Consider the following 27,450-nt stretch of genomic DNA (forward strand, 5'->3'; position numbering starts at 1 on the left):
AGCGAAAGCGTTACAAGAACGCGGTTGATGGAGTCGTACTTGCGGTGATTCAAATCGTGGAAGACCTGATCTAGCGCCAAACGGACGGCGCCTCCGCGTTCAACACATGTACAGCCCGAGGATGTCTCCTCCTTCTTGATCCAGCAAGGGGAGAGGAGAAGTTGAGGGAGAGCTCCGGCAGCACGACGGCATGGTGGTGGAGCCTGTGGTTCTCCTGCAGGGCTTCGCCAAGCTCTATGGAGGAGGAGGAAGTGTTGGAGGAGGGAGGAGCTGCGCTAGGGGAAGGGTACGTCTGCCCTCCCACACCCTCACTATATATAGGGGGAAGGGGAGAGGGGGCCGGCCCCTCTAGATGGATCTAGAGGAGGGGGCGGCAGCCAATGGAAACCCTAGATGGGTTTGGGCGCCCCCACCCCTAGGAAACTTGCCCCCCCCCCCAAGCCGGGAGGGGCGGCTGCCCTAGGGGTGGCGCCACCACCTCTCCTGGTTATGTGAGATGGGGTGGAAGGGGCGCACAACCCCTTAGTGGGCTGGTGTGCCCCCTTCCCTTGGCCCATAAGCCCCCCCCCCAGCACTTGTCCGGGCCTCCGAAACTCCTTTCGGTCACATTGGTCGTCACCCGGTACCCCTAGAACAATTTATGACTCCAATACCCTTCCTCCAATATATCGATCTTCACCTCCGTACCATTTTGGAGTTCCTCTTCATGTCCGGGATCTCATCCGGGACTTCGAACAACCTTTTGTAACCACATACTATTTCCGATAATAACTCTAGCATCACTGAACCTTAAGTGTGTAGACCCTACAGGTTCGGGAACCATGCAGACATGACCGAGATACCTCTCTGGTCAATAACCAACAGCGGGATCTAGATATCCATGATGTTGGGGATTCAATCAATCCCGTACACAATTCCCTTTGTCCATCGGTATGTTACTTGCCCGAGATTCAATTGTCGGTATCCCCATACCTTATTCAATCTCGTTACCGGCAAGTCTGCTTACTGATTACGTAACGCATGATCCCGTGTCTAACTCATTAGTCACATTGAGCTCATTATGATAATGCATTACCGAGTGGGCCCAGAGATACCTCTCCGTCATACGGAGTGACAAATCCCAGTCTCGATTCGTGCCAACCCAACAGACACTTTCAGATATACCTGTAGTGCACCTTTATAGCCACCCAGTTACGTCGTGACGTTTGGTACACCCAAAGCATTCCTACGGTATCCGGGAGTTGCACAATCTCATGGTCTAAGGAAATGATACTTGACATTAGAAAAGCTCTTAGCAAACGAACTACACGATCTTGTGCTATGCTTAGGATTGGGTCTTGTCCATCACATCATTCTCCTAATGATGTGATCCCGTTATCAGTGACATCCAATGTCCATGGTCAGGAAACCATAACCGTCTATTAATCAACGAGCTAGTCAACTATATGCTCACTAGGGACATGTTGTGGTCTATGTATTCACACATGTATTACGGTTTCCAGTTAATACAATTATAGCATCAACAATAGAGAATTATCATGAACAATGAAATATATTAATAACCATTTTATTATTGCCTCTAGGGCATATTTCCAATAGTCTCCCACTTGCACTAGAGTCAACAATCTAGTTCACATCACTATGTGATTGTAATGAATCCAACACCCATGGGGTTTGATCATATCTTGCTTGTGAGAGAGATTATTAGTCAACGGGTCTGAACCTTTCAGATTCGTGTGTGCTTTACAAATCTCTATGTCATATTGTAGATGCAGCTACCACGCGCTATTTGGTACTATTCCAAATAACTGCTCTACTATACGAATCTGGTTTACTACTCAGAGTCATCCGGATTAGTGTCAAGATTTGCATCGACGTAACCCTTTATGACGAACTCTTTTACCACCTCCATAATCGAGAAAAATTCCTTAGTCCACTAGTTACTAAGGATAACTTTGACCGATGTCATGTGATCCATTACTGGATCACTCTTGTACCCCTTGACTGACTCATGGCAAGGCACACTTCAGGTGTGGTACACAACACAACATATTGTAGAGCCTACGTCTAAAGCATAGGGGACGACATTCGTCCTTTCTCTCTCTTCTGCCGTGGTCAGGTCTTAAATCTTACTCAATACTCACACCTTATAACACAGCCAAGAACTCCTTCTTTGCCGATCTATTTTGAACTCCTTCAAAATCTTGTCACGGTATGTATTCTTTTGAAAGTACTATCAAGCGATTTTGATCTATCCTTATAGATCTTGATGTTCAATGTTCAAGTAGCTTAATCTAGGTTTTCCATTGAAAAACACCTTTCAAACAACTCTATATGCTTTCCAGAAATTCTACATCATTTCTGATCAACAATATGTCAACAACATATACTGATCGGAAATTCTATAGTGCTCCCACTCACTTCTTTGGAAATACAAGTTTCTCATAAACTTTGTATAAACGCAAAATCTTTGAACATCTCATCAAAGCATATATTCCAACTCCGAGATGCTTACTCTGGTCCTTAGAAGGATCGCTGGAGCTTTGCATACTTGTTAGCATCTTTTAGGATTGACAAAACCTTCTGGTTGTATCACATACAACCTTTCCACAAGAAAATTGCCGAGGAAACCATGTTTTGACATCCTATCTGCAAGATTTCTTAAATAATGCAGTAACTACTAATATAATTCCAACAGACTCTTAGCATCGCTATGAGTGAGAAAGTCTCATCGTAGTCAACTCCTTGAACTTGTCGGAAAACATCTTAGCGACAAGTCGAGCTTTCTTAATGGTGACACATACCATCATCGTCTGTCTTCCCCTTTAAAATCCATCTATACCCAATAGCCTTACGACCATCAAGTAGTTCTTCCAAAGTCTACACTTTGTTTTCATACATGGATCCTCTCCTGGATTTTATGGCCTCGAGCCATTCATCGGAATCCGGGCCCACCATTGCTTCTCCATAGCTCATAGGTTCATTGTTGTCTAGCAACATGACCTCCAAGACAGGATTACAGTACCACACTAAAGTAGTACGTGTCCTTGTCGACCTACGAGGTTTGGTAGTGACTTGATCCGAAGTTTCATGATCACTATCATTAGCTTCCACTTCAATTGGTGTAGGTGCCACAGGAACAACTTCTTGTGCCCTGCCACACACTAGTTGAAGTGACGGTTCAATAACCTCATCAAGTCTCCACCATCCTCCCACTCAATTCTTTCGAGAGAAACTTTTCCTCTAGAAAGGACCCGTTTCTAGAAACAATCACTTTCACTTCGGATCTGAATTAGGAGGTATACCCAACTGTTTTGGGTGTCCTATGAAAATGTATTTATCCGCTTTGGGTTCGAGCTTATCAGGCTAAAACTTTTTCACATAAGCATCGCAGCCCCAAACTTTTAAGAAATGACAACTTAGGTTTCTCTAAACCATATTTCATACGGTGTCATCTCAACAGAATTAGTGAATGCGGTTGTCTCTAATGCCTAACCCATAAACGATAGTGGTAATTCGGTAAGAGAGATCATGGTATGCACCACATCCAATAGGGTGCATTTATGATGTTCGGACACACCATCACACTATGGTGTTCCAGGCGGTATTAGTTGTGAAACAATTTCCACAATGTCTTAATTGTGTACCAAACTCGTAACTCAGATATTCATCTCTATGATCATATCATAGACATTTTATCCTCTTGTTACGACGATCTTCAACTTCACTTTGAAATTACTTGAACCTTTCAATAATTCAGACTTGTGTTTCATCAAGTAAATATACTTAGCATCTACTCAAATCATCTGTGCAGTAAGAACATAACAATATCCACTATGTGCCTCAGCACTCATTGGACTGCACACATCAAAATGTATTACTTCCAACAAGTTGCTTTCTTGTTCCATCTCACTGAAAACAAGGCCTTTCAGTCATCTTGCCCATGTGGTATGATTTGCATGTCTCAAGTGATTCAAAATCAAATGAGTCCAAACGATCCATCTGCATGGAGTTTCTTCATGCATGTATACCAATAGACATGGTTCACATGTCTCAAACTTTTCAAAAATGAGTGAGTCCAAAGATCCATCAACGCGGAGCTTCTTCTTGCATTTTATACAAATATGACTCAAATGGCAGTACCACAAGTAGATGGTACAATCATTACTATCCTATATCTTTTGGTATGAACATGTGTATCACTACAATCGAGATTCAATAAACCATTCATTTAGGTGCAAGACCATTGAAGGTATTTTTCAAATAAACAGAGTAACCATTAGTCTCCTTAAATGAATAACCATATTGCGATAAACATAATCCAATCATGTCTATGCTCAACACAAACACCAAATAACAATTATTTAGGTTTAACACCAATCCCGATGGTAGAGGGAGCGTGCAATGTTTGATCACATCAACCTTGGAAACACTTCCAACACATATCGTCATCTCACCTTTAGCTAGTCTCCGATTATTCCATAGCCTTTTATTTTGAGTTACTAACACTTAGCAACCGAACCGGTATCTAATACCCTGGTGCTACTAGGAGTACTAGTAAAGTACACATTAATATAATGTATATCCAATATACTTCTGTCGACCTTGCCAGCCTTCTCATCTACCAAGTATCTAGGGTAGTTCTGCTTCAGTGACCGTTCCCCTCATTACAGAAGCACTTAGTCTCGGGTTTGGGTTCAACCTTGGGTTTCTTCACTAGAGTAGCAACTGATTTGTCGTTTCATGAAGTATCCCTTCTTGCCCTTGCCCTTCTTGAAACTAGTGGTTTTACTAACCATCAACAATTGATGCTCCTACTTGATTTCTACTTTCACGGTGTCAATCATCGCGAACAGCTCAAGGATCATCACATCTATCCCTGATATGTTATAGTTCATCACGAAGCTCTAGTAGCTTGGTGGCAGTGACTTTGGAGAACCATCACTGTCTCATCTGGAAGATTAACTCCCACTCGATTCAAGCGATTGTAGTACTCAGACAATCTGAGCACAAGCTCAACGATTGAGCTTTTCTCCCTTAGTTTGCAGGATAAGAAACTTGTCGGAGGTCTCATACCTCTTGACGTGGGCACGAGCTTGAAATCCCAATTTCAGTCCTTGGAACATCTCATATGTTCTGCGACGTTTCAAAAACGTCTTTGGTGCCTCAATCCTAAACCGTTTAGCATTACGCACTAAACTATCACGTAGTCATCAAAACGTGTATGTCAGATGTTCGCAACATCCACAGACGACGCTCGAGGTTCAGCACACCGAGCGGTGCATTAAGGACATAATCCTTCTAAGCAGCAATGAAGACAATCCTCAGTATACGGACCCAGTCCGCATAATTGCTACTATCAACTTTCAACTAAATTTTCTCTAGGAACATATCTTAAACAGTAGAACTAAAGCGTAAGCTACGACATAATTTGCAAAGACCTTTTGACTATGTTCATGATAATTAAGTTCATCTAATCAAATTATTTAATGAACTCCCACTCAGATAGACATCCCTCTAGTCATCTAAGGTGATACATGATCCAAATCGATTAGGTCGTGTCTGATCATCACATGAGACGGACTAGTCATCAACGGTGAACATCTCCATGTTGATCGTATCTACCATAGACTCATGTTCGACCTTTCGATCTCTCATGTTCCGAGGCCATGTCTGTACATGCTAGGCTCGTCAAAGTCAACCTAAGTGTTTTGCATGTGTAAATCTGCCTTACACCCGTTGTATGCGAACGTTAGAATCTATCACACCCGATCATCACGTGGTGCTTCGAAACAACGAACCTTCTCAATGGTGCACAGTTAGGGGGAACACTTTCTTGAAATTTTAGTGAGGGATCATCTTATTACCGTCGTTCTAAGCAAATAAGATGTAAACATGACAAACATCACATGCAAATCATAAAGTGACATGATATGGCCAATATCATCTTGCACCTTTGATCTTCATCTTCGAGGCACGGCATGATCACCATCGTCACTGGCATGACACCATGATCTCCATCATCGTGTCTTCATGAAGTTGTCTCGCCAACTATTACTTCTACTACTATGGCTAACAGTTAGCAATAAAGTAAAGTAATTACATGGCGTTTTTATTGACATGCAGGTCATATAATAAATTAAGATAGCTCCTATGGCTCCTGTCGGTTGTCATACTCATCGACATGCAAGTCATGATCCCTATTACAAGAACATGATCAATCTCATACATCACATATATCATTCGTCACATCCTTTTGGCCATATCACATCACATAGCATACGCTACAAAAACAAGTTAGACGTCCTCTAATTGTTGTTGCATGTTTTGCATGGCTGCTATGGGTTTCTAGCAAGAACGTTTCTTACCTACGCAAAAGCCACAACGGTGATATGCCAATTGCTATTTACCCTTCATAAGGACCCTTTTCATCGAATCTGATTCGACTAAAGTGGGAGAGACAGACACCCTCTAGCCACCTTATGCATCAAGTGCATGTCATTCGGTGGAACCTGTCTCACGTAAGCGTACGTGTAAGGTTGGTCCGGGCCGCTTCATCCCACAATGCCGCCGAATCAAGATAGGACTAGTAATGGTAAGCAACTTGAACAAACCGTCGCCCACAACTACTCGTGTTCTACTCGTGCATAGAATCTACGCATAGACCTAGCTCATGATGCCGCTGTTGGGGAACGTAGTAATAATTTAAAATTTTCCTATGTGTCACCAAGATCAATCCAGGAGATGCTAGCAAAGAGAGAGAGAGAGAGGGAGTGCATCTTCATACCCTTGAAGATCGCTAAGCAGAAGCGTTACAAGAACGCGGTTGATGGAGTCGTACTTGCGGCGATTCAAATCGCGGAAGATCTGATCTAGTGCCAAATGGATGGCGCCTCCACATTAAACACACGTACAGCCCGAGGACGTCTCCTCCTTCTTGATCCAGCAAGGGGAGAGGAGAAGTTGAGGGAGAGCTCCGGCAGCATGACGACGTGGTGGTGGAGCCTGTGGTTCTCCTGCAGGGCTTTGCTACGTCTTGAGCTTGCGTTGGTTTTCCTTGAAGAGGAAAGGGTGATGCAGCAATTGTAGCATAAGTATTTCCCTCTGTTTTTGAGAACCAAGGTATCAATCCATTAGGAGTCTCCTCAAAAGTCCCACGCACCTACACAAACAAACAAAGAACTCACAACCAACGCAATAAAGGGGTTGTCAATCCCTTCACGGCCACTTGCGAAAGTGAGATCTGATAGAGATAGTATGATAAGATAAATATATTTTTGGTATTTTATGATATAGATTGGAAAAGTAAAGATGCAAATAAAAGTAAATTGGAAGCTTATATGATAAAAGATAGACCCGGGGGGCATAGATTTCACTAGTGGCTTCTCTCAAGATAGCATAAGTATTACGGTGGGTGAACAAATTACTGTCGAGCAATTGATAGAAAAGCGAATAATTATGAGATTATCTAGGCATGATCATGTATATAGGCATCATGTCCGTGACAAGTAGACTGACTCCTGCCTGCATCTACTACTATTACTCCACACATCAACCGCTATCCAGCATGCATCTAGAGTATTAAGTTCATAAGAACAGAGTAACGCATTAAGAAAGATGACATGATGTAGAGGGATAAACTCATGCAATATGATATAAACCCCATCTTTTTATCCTCGATGGCAACAATACAATACGTGCCTTGCAACCCCTATTGTCACTGGGTAAGGACACCGCAAGATTGAACCTAAAGCTAAGCACTTCTCCCATTGCAAGGAAGATCAATCTAGTAGGCCAAACCAAACTAATAATTCGAAGAGACTTGCAAAGATAACTCAATCATACATAAAAGAATTCAGAGGAGATTCAAATATTTCTCATAGATAAACTTGGTTATAAACCCACAATTCATCGGATCTTGACAAACACACCACAAAAAGAATTACATCGAATAGATCTCCATAAGAGAGGGGGAGATCATGGTATTGAGATCCAAAGAGAGAGAAGAAGCCATCTAGCTAATAACCATGGACCCGAAGGTCTGTGGTAAACTACTCACAACTCATCGGAGGGGCTATGGTGTTGATGTAGAAGCCCTCCATGGTCGATTCCCCCTCCGGCGGAGTGCCGGCGAAGCCTCCAAGATGGGATCTTGCGGATACAGAAGGTTACGACAGTGGAAATTGTTTTTCGTTGGCTCTCTGGATGTTTTCGGGGTACGTGGGTATATATAGGAGGAAGAAGTAGGTCGGTGGCTGCCCGAGGGGCCCACGAGACAGGGGGCGCGCCCTGTAGAGGTGGGCGCGCCCTCCACCCTTGTGGCCGCCTCGGATGCTTCTTGGCTTGCACTCCAAGTCCTCTGGAGCACGTTCGTTCCAAAAATCATGCTCCCAAAGGTTTCATTCCGTTTGGACTCCGTTTGATATTCCTTTTCTTCAAAATACTGAAATAGGCAAAAAACAGCAATACGGGCTGGGCCTCCGGTTAGTAGGTTAGTCCCAAAAAATGATATAAATGTGCAAAATAAAGCCCATAAACATCCAAAAGGGGTAATATAATAGCATGGAACAATAAAAAATTATAGATACGTTGGAGACGTATCAGGCTTCGCCAAGCTCTACAGAGGAGGAGGAAGTGTTGGAGGAGGGAGGGGCTGCGCCAGGGGAAGGGTACGGCTGCCCTCCCACCCCCTCAGTATATGTAGGGGAAAGGGAGAAGGGAGCTGGCCCCTCTAGATGGATCTAGAGGAGGGGCGGCGGCCAGGGAAACCTTAGATGGGTTTGGGAACCCCCACCCCTAGGAAACCTGCCCCCCCCCCCCAAGCCGGGAGGGCCGGCTGCCCTAGGGTGGCGCCCCCACCTCTCCAGGTTATGTGAGATGGGGTGGAAGGGGCGCACAACCCCTTAGTGGGCTGGTGTGCCCCCTTCCTTTGGCCCATAAGCCCCCCCAACACTTGTCGGGGCCTCCGAAACTCCTTTCGGTCACACTGGTCGTCACCCGGTACCCTTGGAACAATTCTGGACTCCAATACCCTTCGTCAAATATATCGATCTTCACCTCCGGACCATTCTGGAGTTCCTCATCATGTCCGAGATCTCATCCGGGACTCCAAACAACCTTCGGTAACCACATACTATTTGCCATAACAACTCTAGCGTCACCGAACCTTAAGTGTGTAGACCCTACGGGTTCGGGAACCATGCAGACATGACCGAGATACCTCTCCGGTCAATAACCAACAGCGGGATTTGGATACCCATGTTGGCTCCCACATGTTCCATGATGATCTCATCGGATGAACCACGATGTTGGGGATTCAATCATTCCCATACATAGTTCCCTTTGTCCATCGGTATGTTACTTGCCCGAGATTCGATCGTCGGTATCCCCATACCTTGTTCAATATCGTTACCGGCAAGTCTCTTTACTCGTTATGTAACGCATGATCCCGTGGCCAACTCATTAGTCACATTGAGCCCATTATGATGATGCATTACCGAGTGGGCCCAGAGATACCTCTCCATCATACAGAGTGACAAATCTGAGTCTCGATTCATGCCAACCCAACAGACACTTTCAGATATACCTGTAGTGCACCTTTATAGCCACCCAGTTACGTTGTGACATTTGGTACACCCAAAGCATTCCTATGGTATCCGGGAGTTGCACAATCTCATGGTCTAAGGAAATGATACTTGACATTAGAAAAGCTCTTAGCAAACAAACTACACGATCTTGTGCTATGCTTAGGATTGGGTCTTGTCCATCACATCATTCTCCTAATGATGTGATCCCGTTGTTAATGACATCCAATGTCCACGGTCAGGAAACCATAACCATCTATTGATCAACGAGCTAGTCAACTAGAGGCTCATTACGGACATGTCGTGGTCTATGTATTCACACATGTATTACGGTTTCCAGTTAATACAATTATAGCATGAAAAATAGACAATTATAAGAAAAAAGGAAATATAATAATAACCATTTTATTAATGCCTCTAGGGCATATTTCCAACACGTACGTCAGCTGACCCCCAGTCCAGACCCTTGTTGATCCATGATGCTATCCGCATTGGGGGTCCGGATCTAAACTCAGGAGTGGCCTCCCAGTTGGCGCCACGCGGTTCGGTGATGTAGAACCACTCCTGCTGCCATATCTTCACTGTTTTTACAAAAGCCCCTTTGGGCCAACTGACGTTGGGAAGTTTGCTCACCATCGCGCCTCTGCAGTCTGCGTGCTCCCCGTCCACCACCTTTGGCTTCACGTTGAAGACTTTGAGCTAGAAGCCGAAGTGGGGGGGGGGATGCAGAGGAGCACCTCGCACACGACGATAAACGCCAAAATGTGGAGGAAGGAGTTTGGGGCTAGATCATGGAAATCTAGCCCGTAATAGAACATGAGGCCGCAGACGAAAGCGTGAAGTGGAAACCCAAGTCCATAGAGTAAGTGAGGGATAAAAACCACTCTTTCTCCTGGCTCCGGAGTGGGGATGACTTGCTTCTTGGCAGGGAGCCTGCATGCGATGTCCGCACTCAGGTACCCCACCTCCCAGAGCTCCTTGATGTCCTTCTCCCTGACGGAGGAGGCCACCCACTTGCCCTGAAAGCCGGACCCAGACATAGCAGGAGAGGTTGATGGCAGTGGGGAGGATCGAAGCTTGGGCACTAGAGCTTGAAGATAGAAACGCTGAGGGAGGAAGAAGGCGTGGGGTAGGAAAGATGGGTCTTTATTTTTTTAACCGCTTATATAGGCTATGAATGCCGAACTCCCACTACCCTAGCCTTAAAACCTTGCCTATTCCCAATGTATGTATGCGCCGCAGTCGGTTGGATTACCCAAATATCATTCATATGCAATCCCATATTAAGTGGGCATGATCTCTATTTTGACGGGACATGCCAATGAGGCGTGGCCTCGGAACACAGATAGCGGGGTGTGAAAATGGTTCGAAATGCCGAAAGGTCAAGTCTAACGCTTCATCGAAAAAGTTATCAGTAAAAGACACCATTCTCATTTTTTATATATATCCTGCCTTCACGGCTAAGCGTTGTGTTTATTGCAAAAAGTCGGATACAATTCTTTTACACAAGAAAGTCGATGTGTATTCTTTAAAGAACCCGCCTTGCAATGCCGAAGACAATCTGAGCGCTGAATATATCATCATTGAAGACTGGTTCAAGGGCTACTGTGGGAGTCCTGGACTAGGGGGTCCTCGGGCATTCGGCCTATTGGTTTGGGCCGGACTGATGGGCCGTCAAGCTACAAGACAGAAGGTTATCTCTCGTGTTTGAAGGGGACTCTCACATGCGTGGACGGCAAGTATAGGTGTCCGGATATATTGTTCCTTTCCATAAAACCGACTTTGTACAACCCTACGCCCCTCCGGTGTCTATATAAACTGGAGGGCTAGATCGGAGGCAGGATCATAAGATTGATAGGCTAGCTATCTAGGGTTAGCCGAATCGTTCTCATGGTAGCACTACTGCAGGATGCTGCTAAGCGACACTATGATCAGAGACCCTTCGAGAAACTGTGTGCGAGGCAATAATCGCAAACGGTGGTGTCAGAGAAACGTCTAAAATGTGCAAAACGTTTGCGATGACGGATGCATCAAACACGGTTCAGATTTTAGTTGTGTGTGTGATGCAGGGCATACGGTTCAGTTCAATTAACTATTTGCGATGAGGAGGAACAAAAGAAACGGGCAGCCAGATGAAGGTGTGTGCGATACACAGCATACGGTTCACTCAGATGAACTATTTACGATTAGGCAACACAAAAGAAACGGTCAGCCAGATCAAGGTGTGTGTGCGATATACAGCATGCGGTTCACTCATATGAACTGTTTGCGTTGAGACAAGAGAATAGAAATGGTTCAATATAACAAGATGTGTGTGATACGCGGCAAACAGGTTTGTAATCAGAAATGTGTGCGAAGACCGATAATAACACAGACGATTGCTTCTAATGAGACGTATGTGATATGCTCTGTCTACACAACATGTATTGGCCATTGGGGGACGGGCTATCATCCAGATATGTCGTAAGGATGCGAAGAGGCATCCTATATCAGCAAGGACTAGTTGTTCCACCAGTAGCTCATCTAAGAGAACTCTCAAGTTAAGTGTGCTCAGGCTGGAGCGGATGGGTGACTAGATGGGAAGTTGTGTTGATGTTAAATTAACTGATAGGATGGGTCATATCGGTCAAATGACAAAAATGACCCATTCCCTTAGCTAATTTAACCCCGAGGTCCTTGTTTTTTATTTTTATTTTATTTTTTAACATATGTTAAAGAAGGTCTACCGCATTACTTTTTGACAATGTGTATACATGGCATAGAGTTGATCCATTCGACCTGTTTGTGATGGAATAAGTTGTGTGTGTTGTGAGCAAACGCTTGCTAGTGTACAACCGTTTGCGATTGATGAATTCATCACCGACGGGTTCCCTAGTGTGGTCCGTGTTCATCTTATCATCATCTACTTCTTGTCCTAGCTCGACATTCCTTTATATTGTAAGTTTCCATTAATTGATGGTGTTCTATGAACACGCCACCGTTTCCCACCATTTCCTCACATGTTTCTCGCCACCCAGCGATATTGCACATAAACCTAGGCGCAAGGCAACAAGCACAGCCTGTAGTACATACACCTTTTCCAAGCATGCCAACGCACCAAAGTGCCGCCTCTGCCATCAACCTCGTCGATGAGGAAAACTAGAAGGCGCTACGGCCCGTCGAGGCCACGGCGCTCCTCGGCAACGCGATGGACGACGCCGTGATGCGCGTCATCGCCAGGGTTGAGCAGACCTTTGGCGCATGGCGCTTCAGCGCCGCGGATCAAGATAGGCATGTCAGCACCGAGAGGCTGCAGCTCGCCGCACAATATGATCGATGGCACGCCGCAGAGCAAGCTAGGCGCGTCCGCGCCGATAGGCTGTGGCTAGCCGCACGGTGAGAGTGTTGGAGCGACGCAGAGCGAGAGGCGCGGCGCACCGCACAGCAAGAGCAGACCATCGGCGCTTACTTGCTATCGACAGGGCATCACAGCTGGCTACACGTCCCGTCAGTACCCCCATTCCTCGCCAGGAGTGGGCACAGACCCTCTGCGTCGTACTTTCACTAGAGGCCGGCCGCGTCATACTTGCACCGGACGCTCGCCGCGCCGTTCGCCTTGTCCGCAGACCGCTCGATGCTAGGCTCGACCGCCTCCTTGGCCCAGGTGTCCACCTGGGCGCAGTAGAGGAACATGGTTGTCGCATCCTCGAGGTGGTGATCTCCGATGAAAGCCAACTTGTATCTCGAGATCTCGCTCCAGATGTACCGCGAGCGTGTTGACCACTTGGACGAACGCCTACACGAATTCAGGCAGAGCCAAGAGCTACCGTAGGCAAGGGCTGCTAGTCATGGTCTCATTGATGTGTTTTATTTTGTTGAGTCGTTTCAACGTGGATAGCTATGTATTCACACCAATCATACTATTGCTCTGTTTCAATGTGTGTACTCTGTTTTCCGTTCTTATGTTCTGTTTCAATGTGTGTTTATACGCTTTCCATTCTATATATGTGGATGATAATAGATAGATTCAAATTAGTGCACAAAAGTAGATAGAAAATGGAATTCATAATATATATATAATATTAATTGTTCATTAGTTCATCACAGAATATATATAATATCATCACATATACATGATGATACTTAACTACTAGGTACAATGCATAAAATTGAAAATGAACAATACTAAAACTAATAATCCCTCCTGGGGCCAGTATTCTGGTAGCCACTCGCCAGCATCTCCCTGGTGTGCGGCGTCTTCCCAGAGTGGAGGCAGTACTCCGCCTCCTCCGCCTCGCAGCGCTTGTCGTGCCGATCTGCCTCTTGCAGGCGGAGATGCGCGAACGATCTTGCCATTTCATTGGGCGCCCACCGGAGCTCCTCGTCGGTGGCATGCTGGAGCTTATCGGCCTAGCTCCATGCAGCGACAAGGTGCTTAGTGCCTCTGGCCTTCCTCGCGAAGTACCCATCTTCGTACACCTCATCCGCACGACGACGCGCCCGCCCCCAAAGCTCCACCGCCTCCTTTTTCCAGGCGACATCGCGGCTTCATGGGCCGCCTGGTACCTGCCATCCTCCTCCGCCATCTCCTTCTAGAAATCCACTTGCCTGGCTTTCTCAGCCGGCGGCAGCGAATTCCAAAGACAAAGATCGTATTGGCCCCAAAACCAATCCAAAGTTGGGGGCTTCGGCGCAACCTCGTCCGGCGGCGCGTAGGTGTCCTCGTCGTTGCTCTTCATGAAAATTTGGGTCTATTTAAGTCTTCCTCCTTAAGCTTCGCTGGCTCGTCTGCTCTAGTGCCGGCAACCCCCGAATCCACAAATGCCGATCACCATTCCTGCACCCCCTTCTTGCAAAGATGACATCATAGAAACGCTTCGTGAAGGCCCGTACAATGGCCGCGTCCCCCCCGAGCGTCGCCGCCTGCGCCGAGAGCGCAGCCGCCTACGCCGAGAGTGCCGCCGCATCTGCGTTGAGCGCGGCCGCTTCCGCCGAGAGGGCGTCTGCGGTAGCCGACGGGGTAACTGCAGCAGCCGAGACGGCTGCAACTGCTATTGCAACAGCGGCTAAACATGCCGAGAGTGCTCGAGCTGTCGTCTGTGCCGCCGATGTCACCCTGGCCTGGGTCGAGGCCATCCACGCCAAGATATTCCAGGCCACCTCGGAATCCAGCATGCAACCCACATCAAAAAAGGCTGCGGTGGCCATGGAGCACCTACTTCCTCATGAGGTCGTCTAGTGGGAACTGGAGATGCAGGAGGCGGCGGAGATCGAGGAGCGTCGGGAGGAGGAGTTGCGCGTGGCCTAGGTCAAGGTAGAGAAGAGTCTGTCCATCGAGGAATCGGTGGTGGAGTACCAGCGCGAGCTCTGGTGCAGCCACTACTACGAGTACTACGACCTTGAGGGCGGCACTGAGGACGAGGATGTGGTCGACTTAAGCAGGGGTGAAAGTGCAACTAATCCCTGGGTGGTTTTGGTAATTCTTAACAACATATAGTTCATTGAACTAATGCTATTTCAAGATAATCATTTCAGAAAGTTCAATGTTTGGCATGGCATGGATTAGAGATGTGGACCCCTAAAAATGCAAAGGACATATATTGGCAACAAGCTCAAGACTCTACATTTTCATTTTAGTGATCCAAGATCACATTGAGTCCATAGGAAAGCCAATACTATTAAAAGGGGATGAGGTGTTGCTTAATGAGTTACTTGCTCAAAATGCTTTGTGATATGCTCCAAAACCCTCAACCACTTTCTCATTTCCACATATGTCCTAAACCTAAAGTCAAATTCGGCCCCACCGATTTGATCTATCCGGCACCATCGAGTTTACTTGACATAGCCACAGCCACAAACCCTAGTTACTTCGGTCTCGCCAATAGGTATCTCAGTCTCACTGAGATGGGATTGCAAACTCTATGTTTCCCCTTTGTAACATTTTGGTTTCACCGAAATGAGCAAATTGGTCCCACCAAGTCTGCATTGCAAACTTTCTTTTTCCTTTTTGTAACACTTCGGTCCCATCAAAGTGAGCGAATAGGTCCCGCCGAGTTTGCCTGACCAACCATCTGTGTACCTATTTGCTGAAATCGGTCCCACGGAGTTCATGTGATCGATCACACCGAGATTACGTTATGCCCTAACCCTAGCATATCGGTCCCACCGAGATAACTATATCGGTCCCACCAAAACTCCTAACGTTCACATTTTGAACTAAATCGGTCTGAGCGAGTTTGCTGATTCAGTCTCACCGAGTTTGGGAATCTGTGTGTAACAGTTAGATTTTGTGTGGACTCTATATATAACCCTCCACCCACTCTTCATTCATGGAGAGAGCCATCAGAACAAACCTACACTTCCACTACTCATTTTCTAAGAGAGAACCACCTACTCATGTGTTGATGCCAAGATATTCCAATCCTACCATATGAATCTTGATCTCTAGCCTTCCCCAAGTTGCTTTCCACTCAAATCATCTTTCCACCATAGCCAAATCTGTGAGAGAGAGTTGAGTGTTGGGGAGACTATCATTTGAAGCATAAGACCAAGGAGTTCATCAACAACACACCATCTATTGCCTTTTGGAGAGTGGTGTCTCATAGATTGGTTAGGTGTCACTTGGGAGACTCTGTCAAGATTGTGGAGTTGAACAAAGGAGTTTCTAAGGGCAAGGAGATCGCCTACTTTGTGAAGATCTACGCTAGTGAGGCAAGTCCTTCGTGGGCGATGGCCATGATGGGATAGACATGGTTGCTTCTTCGTGGACCCTTCATGGGTGGAGCCCTCCATGGAACTCGCACAACCGTTACCCTTAGTGGGTTGAAGTCTCCATCAACATGGATGTACGATAGCACCACCTATCGGAACCACGCCAAAAATCTCTGTGTCAACATTGCGTTTGCTCCCTTCAAACTCCCCCCATTTACTTTCTTGCAAGTTGCATGTTTTACTTTCCGCTGCTCATATACTCTTTTCATGCTTGCTTGAATTGTATTGTGATTGCTTGACTTGTCATAAGTTGCTAAAATCCGCCAAGAACTAAAATTGGGAAAAGGTTAAGTTTTTAATTGGTCAAATAGGCTAATCACCCCCCCCCCTCTAGACATACTTTCGATCCTACAAGTGGTATCAGAGCTTTGGTCTCCATTTGCCTTGATTCCCATAGCTTTGGTGATCATACCTTGGTTTCACAACCTAGGAGAGTATGGCGTCTAGCGAGGGAAAGTATCACCGTCGAGGTCCTTACTTTGATGGTACTAGTTTTGCTAGTTGGAAACATAAGATGAAAATGCATATTCTTGGACATATCCCCGCCGTTTGGGCTATTGTGTGTATTGGCTTGCAAGGTGAATTCTTTGATGGGAGAGAACCAAACCGTGAAGCTACCACGGAAGAATTGAAGATGCTGCAATACAATGCTCAAGCTTGTGATATCCTCTTCAATGGATTTTGCCCTGAAGAATTCAGCAAAATCAGCCGTCTTGAGAATGCAAAGGAAATTTGGGATACACTTATTGATATGCACGAAGGTACCTACTCCGTCAAGGAATCCAAGTTGGATGTGCTTCAAAGTCAACTTGACAAGTTCAAAATGAAGGATGGTGAAGGTGTCGCCGAAATGTACTCTAGGCTTGCTCTTATCACAAATGAGATTGTCGGCTTAGGAAGTGAAGAGATGACCGGCAAATTCATCATCAAGAAGATCTTGAGAGCCTTGGATGGAAAATATGATACCGTGTGCACATTGATCCAAATGATGCCAAATTACAAAGATCTCAAGCCAACCGAAGTCAATGGAAGAATTGTTGCTCATGAGATGTCACTCATGAACAAACAAGAGCTTCACAACAAGTCTAGTGGTGCTTACCAAGCCTCATGTGATGCTCCTACATCATCAAGTGAGAAACAAGCCTTCAATGAAGAACTGGGCTTAATGGTAAAGAACTTCAACAAATTCTACAAGAGTAGAAGAAAGGAAAGAAGTTCCAAGTCAAGATCCTACAATAACAAAAGATCTTCTAGTCGTGAGCGAAACTGCTACAATTGTGGAAGACCCGGACACTACTCCAATGAGTGCACATCTCCCTATAAAAGAAGAGAAGACTCACCTAAAAGAATAAGCAAAAGGGAAGAATCGCCTCCAAGAGAGAGAAGGAGTAGAGATGATCGTTATGAACGAAGAACCTCTCAAAGAAGCAAGGATTCGGAAAGGAAGGACAAGTCATCAAGGAGCTACACAAAACAAAGACATCAAGCTCATGTTGGTGAATGGGTATCCGGCTCCAACTCCGACCACCACTCCGAGAGAAGTTATCACTCCGACTCCGAATATACTCAAGATGAAGGTGTTTCCGGTCTAGCACTTGTGTCAACCAACTCCTATGACATATTTGACTCACCAAATGAAGGAATAGGGAGATGCTTCATGGCTAAAGTCCCCAAGGTAACACACCCCGAGTATGTTGATTTCAATAGTGATGAAGATGACTTGCTAGGTGATGATGATTTACTTGTTGACAACTCTAGTGATGAATACTATGATGAAACATTAATTAATCATGCTAATCAAGATCAAACGAATGACAATGATAAGGAGAAGATTGAGTGTCTAACTAAAGAACTAAACACTCTTAAGTTAGCTCATGAAACTACTTTAGAAGATCAATGAGAACTTTTAAAAACTCATGAGAAGATACGCTTCGAAAAGCTCAATCTTGAGCAAGAGCATGAGTTCTTAAAGGCCATCAATGATGATCTTCGGAAGAAAAGTTTTTCTTACATTGCCAAGCGTTTACTCTTGTCTACTTACATGCCATAAGTAAAGTCTAGCAACAAGAAAAAGAAAGATTCTTCTTCTAGTAGTAACAATAATCATGCTAAATCCAATATTGTTGCTTCTAGTAGTTCTCTTGATTCTACTAATGATTCTCTTAGCCAAGTTACACTTGAGCAAGAAAATAGCTTATTGAAGGGAATTATAGAGAAAGGTGTTTACAAAAGCCTTGCTGGAAGTAAGCAATTTGAGGAAATTGTACGCAAGCAAGGTAGGCACCGGAAGAATCAAGGTGTTGGTTTTGAACGAAAGTTCAATCCCAATGGAGTTGAATGGGAAGAAGATCAATACCCCAAGACAAAGTTTGTTCCTCAACAAGAGAAGTATGACCATACTTCCTTCAAGGGGACACAAGCTCAAGATGATCTTCCACCACAAGACCACAAGCTAAAAGGCAAGGACAAGCTTAAAGAAGAGATTGATGCATTTGAAGATGTTCCGAAGGCCTTGGTCAAGTGGGTTCCCAAGACTAAATCGAGTTCTCCTTCATCAAGTACTTCCACAACTCCAAGGATTCCCATCAAGATGATGTAAATCCTGAAGAAGAAGAACTAGAGAGTCCTTGAGGGTGACTCCACCAACATACTTCACTCATATTCATTTTGGCAAGGACAAGTGCAAACAACTTCCACATCTTGCACTAGTTCAAGGAGTCACAAACCCTATTGTTGGTAAGACAAGGGACAAGGTAACTTAATGCTTTCATGGACATCATCATGTGTGTGCTTCACTCTATGTCTATGGATATCCTTGTTTGTTCCTTGTGGGACTAACGCATGTAGGTATTGAAAGTGCAACTCACTCCAATGGATTGCTTCAAATGATCTACATCAACAATGAGCATCCACATCTTCGATATCTACATGAAGTCATGATCGACAAAACCCAAGGTTAGTTGATTCCTCTTAGGGGGAATATCACATCTAGAAGGAGCTTTACTATAAGGATTGAGCTAAAGCAACTCTAATGGCGTGAACACAACAATGCTTTATGTAAAAGTGGTAACCCCACTTGTGCTTAAACGATGAGTATGACCTATGATCAAATGTTCTCATTTGACTCCTAAGTCAATATACTCATATATAGATGACCTAGTTATCGCCAATTGCTTGATAGATGCTAGAGTGATTGTGCATGCTTCGCGACATATTTCATTTGTCATTTTATTGTGCGAGCATGTTGGTTGCATACTTTTTCTCATTCGAGGACATCCATTTGTTGCTTTGATTGTTTGGAGATTCTTCTTTTTGCCAAATGGATGGACAAGAATGCCTAAGAACCCTCTCTAGCTATCTATACTTTTCTCTTCTCAAACTCTATTCATGCTACATCACAAAGTTTGATCTAAGTCAAATTCAAACCCTCTGTGTGAGGAGCAACCGGAGTCCCATTTTTTCATAGACTTAAAAGTTCCAAAACCTCACTGTGTATTTCGGTCTGACCGACTCCTCCATTTCGGTCACACCGAGTTCACTGGGTTGATCAAGTTTCAATCTCGGTACAACCGATTAGAACCTTTCGGTCTCACCGAGTTGCAGTAACCGCTTGCGATCATGCGTCTCGGTGTCACCGAGTACTCGGTCACACCGACAGTGTCAGGATATAAATACTGACGGGCCAGATTTTGGAAATCACTTCAAAACCCTGTCGCCCGCATGTGTCCTGCTTTACTTCTCGAGTCTCCGGATCGTCACCTCGTCGCCAGCGACCTCCCGCCTCTTGCCTCCGCCGCCGTCAACGGATTTCTTCACCGCCGTTGTCGCCATAGAGAACTCATTGCCAAACTAGGGTATGAGTTCGACTCCTTGTGCACTCCTTTTACTTCTAATTCTTTGCACAAGGTCAATGCCATGTTCTATTCCACGTATGAGATCGATCCATCCACAGAGAATCTCCATTAGACTAGATTTGAATCGAAAATTTAGGGTTAGGTTTCCACCGGACTCATCTCGGACCGACCGAGTTGTAGGAATCGGTTCCACCGATTTGGCTTAGGACAAAGCACAAGTGATTTTCAGTCTGACCGAAAATTGCAAATTGGTGTGACCGATACCAAGACTTTGTGAAACCCTAGCAAACTCGGAGCTACCGAACTATGCCTCGGTCTGACCAATTCCACATGTTTAGACTCCAAAGTTGCTTCGGTGTCACTGAGTTTTACAAATCGGTAGCTCCGAAATGCTTCCTGTAGAAAACTAATACTAAGTTTTTGACTCATTCCTTTTGCAAAAACTATGCACTTTGTGATGCTCATTTAATCTACCTCATCTACATCTATTCACAGGGACAATTCTCAGTTTGCTATGCAGAATGTCTAACCAGAGTGATAGCCAGAACAAATCCGAAGAGCAAGTGCACATGAGTGAGGGCACTAGTCCCTCCAGCAGTTCTGATGATGGCAGCAGGAGCACTCCAAGCAACTTGCCCAAGGCAGCAACAAGGACAAGGAAGAAGAGAACCTCAGATTCAGAGGATGAGGACTATGTGGCTACCGAGGAGGAAGTTAGCTCCAAGAAGAAGGTACTGAAAAATGAATATGGAACTGCTGCTGCAACAAAACCTGGAATGCAGAAGAAGGCACCTACCAGGAGAGTTCCCATGTCAAAGGCCAGAACTTCCACTCAGGAAACTATGTTCTTCTCACTTGATCCAAAAGCAGGTGATGAAGGGAAGAAGAGGGTCAGAAAACAACAACTAGAGTGATTGGAAATCCTTCAATGAGGAAGGATTCTGAAAGTGGAGAGGAAGAGGAAGAAGAGGTTGCTGCTCAAGCACCTCCTGCAAAGGCACAGAAGCTGATGGGGGATGCCATCAAGTTTGGGGCAGCTCCTTCAAAGCCCAAGACATCCCCCAAAGCTCCATCTCAAGCTCCAAAGAGAAGTATCGGGAACATACCTGCTATAGAGAAGAACAAGCCCCAATGCCTGGAGCTGCTGAAGAAGCTGAAGCCCAAGTGCTTAGAAAGCTCAAGCCCAAGATTCCAGACCACAATGACAGTCACCCAGTGGCTGAAAATATGAAGGAAAGAAAGGATGCTGGTCTCAGGAAGTGGAGACAAGCTGATCCTTATGCTGTGAGGAGGAGGACTGCAGTGGACTACAGGTTCCACACCAAAGAGCAACAGGATTTCTATGAGACAGTATTGCTGGACAAGAAACCCATAGTTAGTGACATGAGATGGGTGGACTGGAAATTCATTGATGCTAATGTTGATCATTTCCCAGGAGTGCATGAAAGCTTCAAAGCTAATGGTGTTGATGACTTTGTTCATCAAAAGCTCACCAAATGGAATGATGAGCTCATTTCGCAATTCTACTCAACAGCTCACTTCTATCCAGATGGAAGAATTGTGTGGATGACAAAAGGACAGAGGCACCAATCAACTGTTGATGAGTGGGCTAGGCTCATAAATGCCCCTGAAGAAGAATAACATCAAATAGATGTGTATGCTGAGAAGAAGAAGGATCACAATACCATGGCCAATATGTATAAGGAAATTCCAGATGAGGCCTTGAAAACACACAAGTTTGGATCAGTCTACTATCTGCTATCTAGTTTGGCCACTATAAACACTATCTTGAGGCACACTTTGTTGACCAAATCTGGAGATCACAGGATGACCAGAGGCCATTCCATCAACTTGCTACAGTTTTTTGATGTTGTGCCATAGAAATTCAAGGTCATGCGCCTAATTGTAGAGACAATCAAAAGGACAGCAGCTGACCAGAAGAGGTCTTGTGGATATGCTCCACACATCCAAGAGCTAACCAATTACAAGATCAAGCAATGAGTGTATCTTTTGGACAAAGAACACCTTCCTTTGCTGCCTGAATTTGAGGACAACATAGTTGTCATGGATGCTAATGATCCATCTTCAGTTGCAGCTCATGAGAAGAAGGAGAAGGCCAGGGCAGCAAAAGCAGCAAAGATGCCAAGTGCAGCAGAGGCTTTAGAAGTCTTTCTCAAGTCCAAACAAGACTAGCTTGGATTTCTAATTCAATCAACCCTGAGGGTTGAGAAAGGACTAGCTACCCTGACTCTGAACCAGGAGATCTTGGAGAGGATAATAGAGACAAAATTCTATGATCTGGACTTGAAAGTAACTGAGATTCAGACTGCTGTTGAAGAACTCTAGGAAGAAGCTCAGGAGAGAAAGGGCAAAGCTACTACACAGGTGTTCCACAGGGTGCCTAGGGCACAAAGGTCTGCAGCAGTGCCAGTGATAGACACTAGAGCCACAACTTCGGCACCTGCACCCACATCTCCCACAGCTCTTGTTGCCCCTCCAGTGGCAACCCCTCCAGCTCCAACAACATCTACAAAAGCTTTCGTCCTTGAGGTCATGTCAACACCACCTCCCGAAGATCAAGCCTAGAGAGACGCATAACACTATGCATTTTCGAGCTTTTTGGTAACTTGTTGCCAAAGGGGGAGAAAGTGTATAGATCATAGGCTTCGGAGAGAGAGAGAGAGAGAGAGAGAGAGAGAGAGAGAGTTGTCTCTTTTTGCTACTTATTTGCTTTGCTTGCTGATGTCTACTACACAACCTTCTTCTTGTAGACGTTGTTGGGCCTTCAAGTGTAGAGGTTTTTGGTGGCTACAGACGCTTGCGGCGGCGGAACTCCCGATCTAGGTTATTTTCTGGAGGTTTCAGTATTTATAGGTATTTTTGGCGTAGGTCTCACGTCAGGGGGGGTCCGAGCTGTCCACGAGGCATGGAGGCACACCCAAGGGGTGGGCGCGCCCCCCACCCTTGTGGTCAGCCCGGTACTCTCCTGGCCCAACTCTTTCACTCCAGGGGCTTCTTTTGGTCCACAAAAAATCGTCAAAAAATTGCACGTCAATTGGACTCTGTTTGGTATTCCTTTTCTGTAAAACTCAAAAACAAGGAAAAAACAGAAACTGGCACTAGGCTCTAGGTTAATAGGTTAGTCCCAAAAATGATATAAATGTGTATAGTAAATCCCATTAAACATCCAAAACAGATAATATAATAGCATGGAACAATCAAAAATTATAGATACGTTGGAGACGTATAAAGCATCCCCAAGCTTAATTCCTGCTCGTCCTCGAGTAGGTAAATGATAAAAACAGAATTTTTGATGTGGAATGCTACCTAGCATATTTCTCAATGTAATTTCTCTTTATTGTGGCATGAATGTTCAGATCCAAAAGATTCAAGATAAAAGTTCATATTGACATAAAAATAGTAATACTTCAAGCATACTAACAAAGTAATCATGTCTTCTCAAAATAGCATGGCCAAAGAAAGCTTATCCCTACAAAATCATATAGTTAGGCTATTCTTCATTTTTGTCACACAAAATACTCCCATCATGCACAACCCCGGTTTTAGCCAAGCAATTGGTTCATACTTTTTAACGCGCTTCAGCTTTTTTCACTCTCATCCAATATATGAGCGTAAGCCATGGATATAGGACTATGGGTGGAATAGAATATGATGATGGAGGTTGTGTGGAGAAGACAAAGAAGGAGAAAGTTTCACATTGACGAGGCTAATCAACGGGCTATGGAGATGCCCATCGATTGATGTCAACATGAGGAGTAGGGATTGCCATGCAACGGATGCACTTAGAGCTATAAATGTATGAGAGCTCAACAAAAGAAACTAAGTGGGTGTGCATCCAACTTGCTTGCTCACGAAGACCTAGGGCATTTTGAGGAAGCCCATCATTGGAATATACAAGCCAAGTTCTATAATGAAAAGTTCCCACTAGTATATGAAAGTGACAAAATAAGAGACTCTCTATCATAAGGGTCATGGTGCTACTTTGAAGCACAAGTGTGGAAAGGGATAGTAACATTGTCCCCCCCCTTTTTTTTCTTTTTTTTGGGCCTTCCTTTTTTATTTGGCCTTTTTTTGGCCTTTCTCTTTTTTTGGCCTTTCTTTTCAAGGGATAATGCTCTAATAATGATGATCATCGCACTTCTATTTACTTACAACTCATGGATTACAACTCGATACTAGAACAAAATATGACTCTATATGAGTGCCTCCGGCGGTGTACCGGGATGGGCAATGAATCAAGAGTGACATGTATGAAAAATTATGCATGGTGGCTTTGCCGCAAATACGATGTCAACTACATGATCATGCAAGGTAATATGACAATGATGAAATGTGTCATAATAAATGAAACGGTGGAAAGTTGCATGGCAATATATCTCGGAATGGCTATGGAAATGCCATAATAGGTAGGTATGGTGGCTGTTTTGAGGAAGATATAAGGAGGATTATGTGTGATAGAGCATATCGTATCACGGGGTTTGGATGCACCAGCGATGTTTGCACCAACTCTCAAGGTGAGAAAGGGCAATGCGCGGTACCGTAGAGGCTAGCAATGATGTAAGGGTAAGAGTGCGTATAATACATGGACTCACGTTAGTCATAAAGAACTCATATACTTATTGCAAAAAGTTTATTAGCCCTCGAAGCAAAGTACTACTATGCATGCTCCTAGGGGAAGGGTTGGTAGGAGTTAACCATCGCGCAATCCCGACCTCCACTCATAAGGAAGGCAATCAAAAAAGCACCCCATGCTACAAATTTGTTACACAAGTTTTACCATACGTGCATGCTACGGGACTTGCCAACTTTAACACAAGTATTTCTCAATTTCATAATTACCCAACTAGCATGACTCTAACATTACCACCTTTATATCTCAAAAGAGTTATCAAACATTGATCATAGTGTTTAATGCACTTTCTATGATAGTTTTTATTATACCCAACTTGGATGCCCGTCATATTAGGACCAATTTTATAACCAAAGCAAATACCATGTTGTTCTAAAATACTCTCAAAATAATATAAGTGAAGCATGAGAGATCAATTATTTCTACAAAATAAAACCACCGTTGAGCTCTAAAAAGATATAAGTGAAGCACTAGAGCAAGATTGTCTAGCTCAAAAGATATAAGTGAAGCACATTGAGTATTCTAATAAATTCTGAATCATGTGTGTCTCTCACAAAGGGTGTGTACAGCAAGGATGATTGTGGTAAACTAAAAAGCAAAGACTCATATCATACAAGACACTCCAAGCAAAACACATCTCATGTGGTGAATAAAAATATAGCTCCAAGTAAAGTTACCGATAGACAAAGACGAAAGAGGGGATGACATCCGGGGCATCCCCAAGCTTAGGATCTTGGTTGTCCTTGAATATTACCTTGGGGTGCCTTGGGCATCCCCAAGCTTAGGCTCTTGCCACTCCTTATTCCATAGTCCATCGAATCTTTACCCAAAACTTCAAAACTTCACAACACAAAACTCAACAGAAAACTCGTAAGCTCCGTTAGTATAAGAAAATAATTCACCACTTAGGTACTGTTGTGAACTCATTCTAAATTCATATTGGTGTAGTATCTACTGTATTCCAACTTCCCTATGGTTCATACCTTCCGATACTACTCATAGATTCATCAAAATAAGCAAACAACACATATAAAACAGAATCTGTCAAAAACAGAACAGTCTGTAGTAATCTGTATCAAATATATACTTATGGAACTCCAAAAATCCTACCAAATTAGGAAAGCCTGAGAAATATGTGTGCCAATCCATATAAAATATAATCAGATCAAAAGCACGTTTCTGTGAATTATGAAAACTAATTTACTGAGCGCAAAAGTTTCTGATTTTCAGCAGGATCAACACAACTATCACCGTAAGCTATCCTAAAGGTCTTACTTGGCACTTAATTGAAACAAAAGCTATAAAACATGATTACTACAGTAGCATAATCATGTGGACACACAAAAACAGTAAGGATAAATATTGGGTTGTCTCCCAACAAGCGCTTTTCTTTAATGCATTTCTAGCTAGGCATGAAGATGACAATGATGCTCACATAAAAGATAAGAATTGAAACATAATGGGAGCGTCATGAAGCATATTACTAACACATTTAAGTCTAACCCACTTCCTATGCATAGGGATTTTGTGAGCAAACAACTTATGGGAACAATAATCAACTAGCATAGGAAGGCAAAACAAGCATAACTTCAAGATTTTAAGCACATAGAGAGGAAACTTGATATTATTGCAACTCCTACAAGCATATGTTCCTCCCTCATAATAATTTTCAGTAGCATCATGAATGAATTCAACAATATAACCATCACATAAAGCATTCTTTTGATGATCTACACGCATAGAATTTTTTTTACTCTCGACATAAGCAAAATTCTTCTCATTCGAAATGGTGGGAGTATCATAAGAGACTCGAATACTATAAATTGTTTCCATATTAAAAGAGTAATTTTCAGAAAAAGGGTAATCATAATCATAACAAGTTTTATAAATATAATCATCACAACTTTTTATAGCATAAGTTTCTGTTGACACCAGATTTTGGCACGGTCAATAACTTATTTAAGATGGCGTCAAATGGAGAAGTGATCTTCATGAAAGAGTTCCGTATTGTCGATATGAACATCTTTGAAGTTTGGGTCATCGCAGTCCGATTTCATCTCGAAGGCCGAAACTATGCTCAAAGTACTAAGATCCTATATTCAGAATACAGTTTGGCTGATTAAACCCCCAAGACGACCTTAAATGGAAACATTATATACATGGATTGTCTTCGTCTCGTCGAAACAGTCGATTTTGATATAAAAAATGTTCCAATCCGAGTTCGTATGCAAAAGTTAGAGCCATCGGAATAAAGCCCTGTCAGGAGGCAAAAAACTGGCGCGCCCCACCACACACCGTGTCTGATGGGTAGCGCGAGGATAGCCTGTTTTGCACGACCGATTTGACCCTCAAGATGACTTCTGATAAAAAACTTTCAATATAAAAGTTGTCCGTCTCGTCGAAACGGTCAAGATTGCTTTTGGGCTCGTTTCCATCCGAGGTCGTTTACCACCACAAAAAAGACCCGCAAGATGCAGCCAGTTTAAACCGAACAGTTTTGGAAAGTTCGGACAAAACCAATCCGAATTTGACTAGGGTTTTGGATGTGAATCCAAGCCTTTTCCTTGCACGGGAAGTCCAGCCGCCTCTTATATACCTAAGGGTGACGGCC

General features: G+C 44.2%; 1 pseudogene; it reads right to left on the reverse strand.

Annotated features, from left to right (window-relative positions):
- The window catches only part of LOC119321166, a 108,429-nt pseudogene that overhangs the window by 14,804 nt on the left and 66,175 nt on the right, over positions 1 to 27,450 (reverse strand).

This window comes from Triticum dicoccoides, chromosome 6B (assembly GCF_002162155.2).
Source record: "Triticum dicoccoides isolate Atlit2015 ecotype Zavitan chromosome 6B, WEW_v2.0, whole genome shotgun sequence".
Taxonomy (NCBI): Eukaryota; Viridiplantae; Streptophyta; class Magnoliopsida; order Poales; family Poaceae; genus Triticum; species Triticum dicoccoides.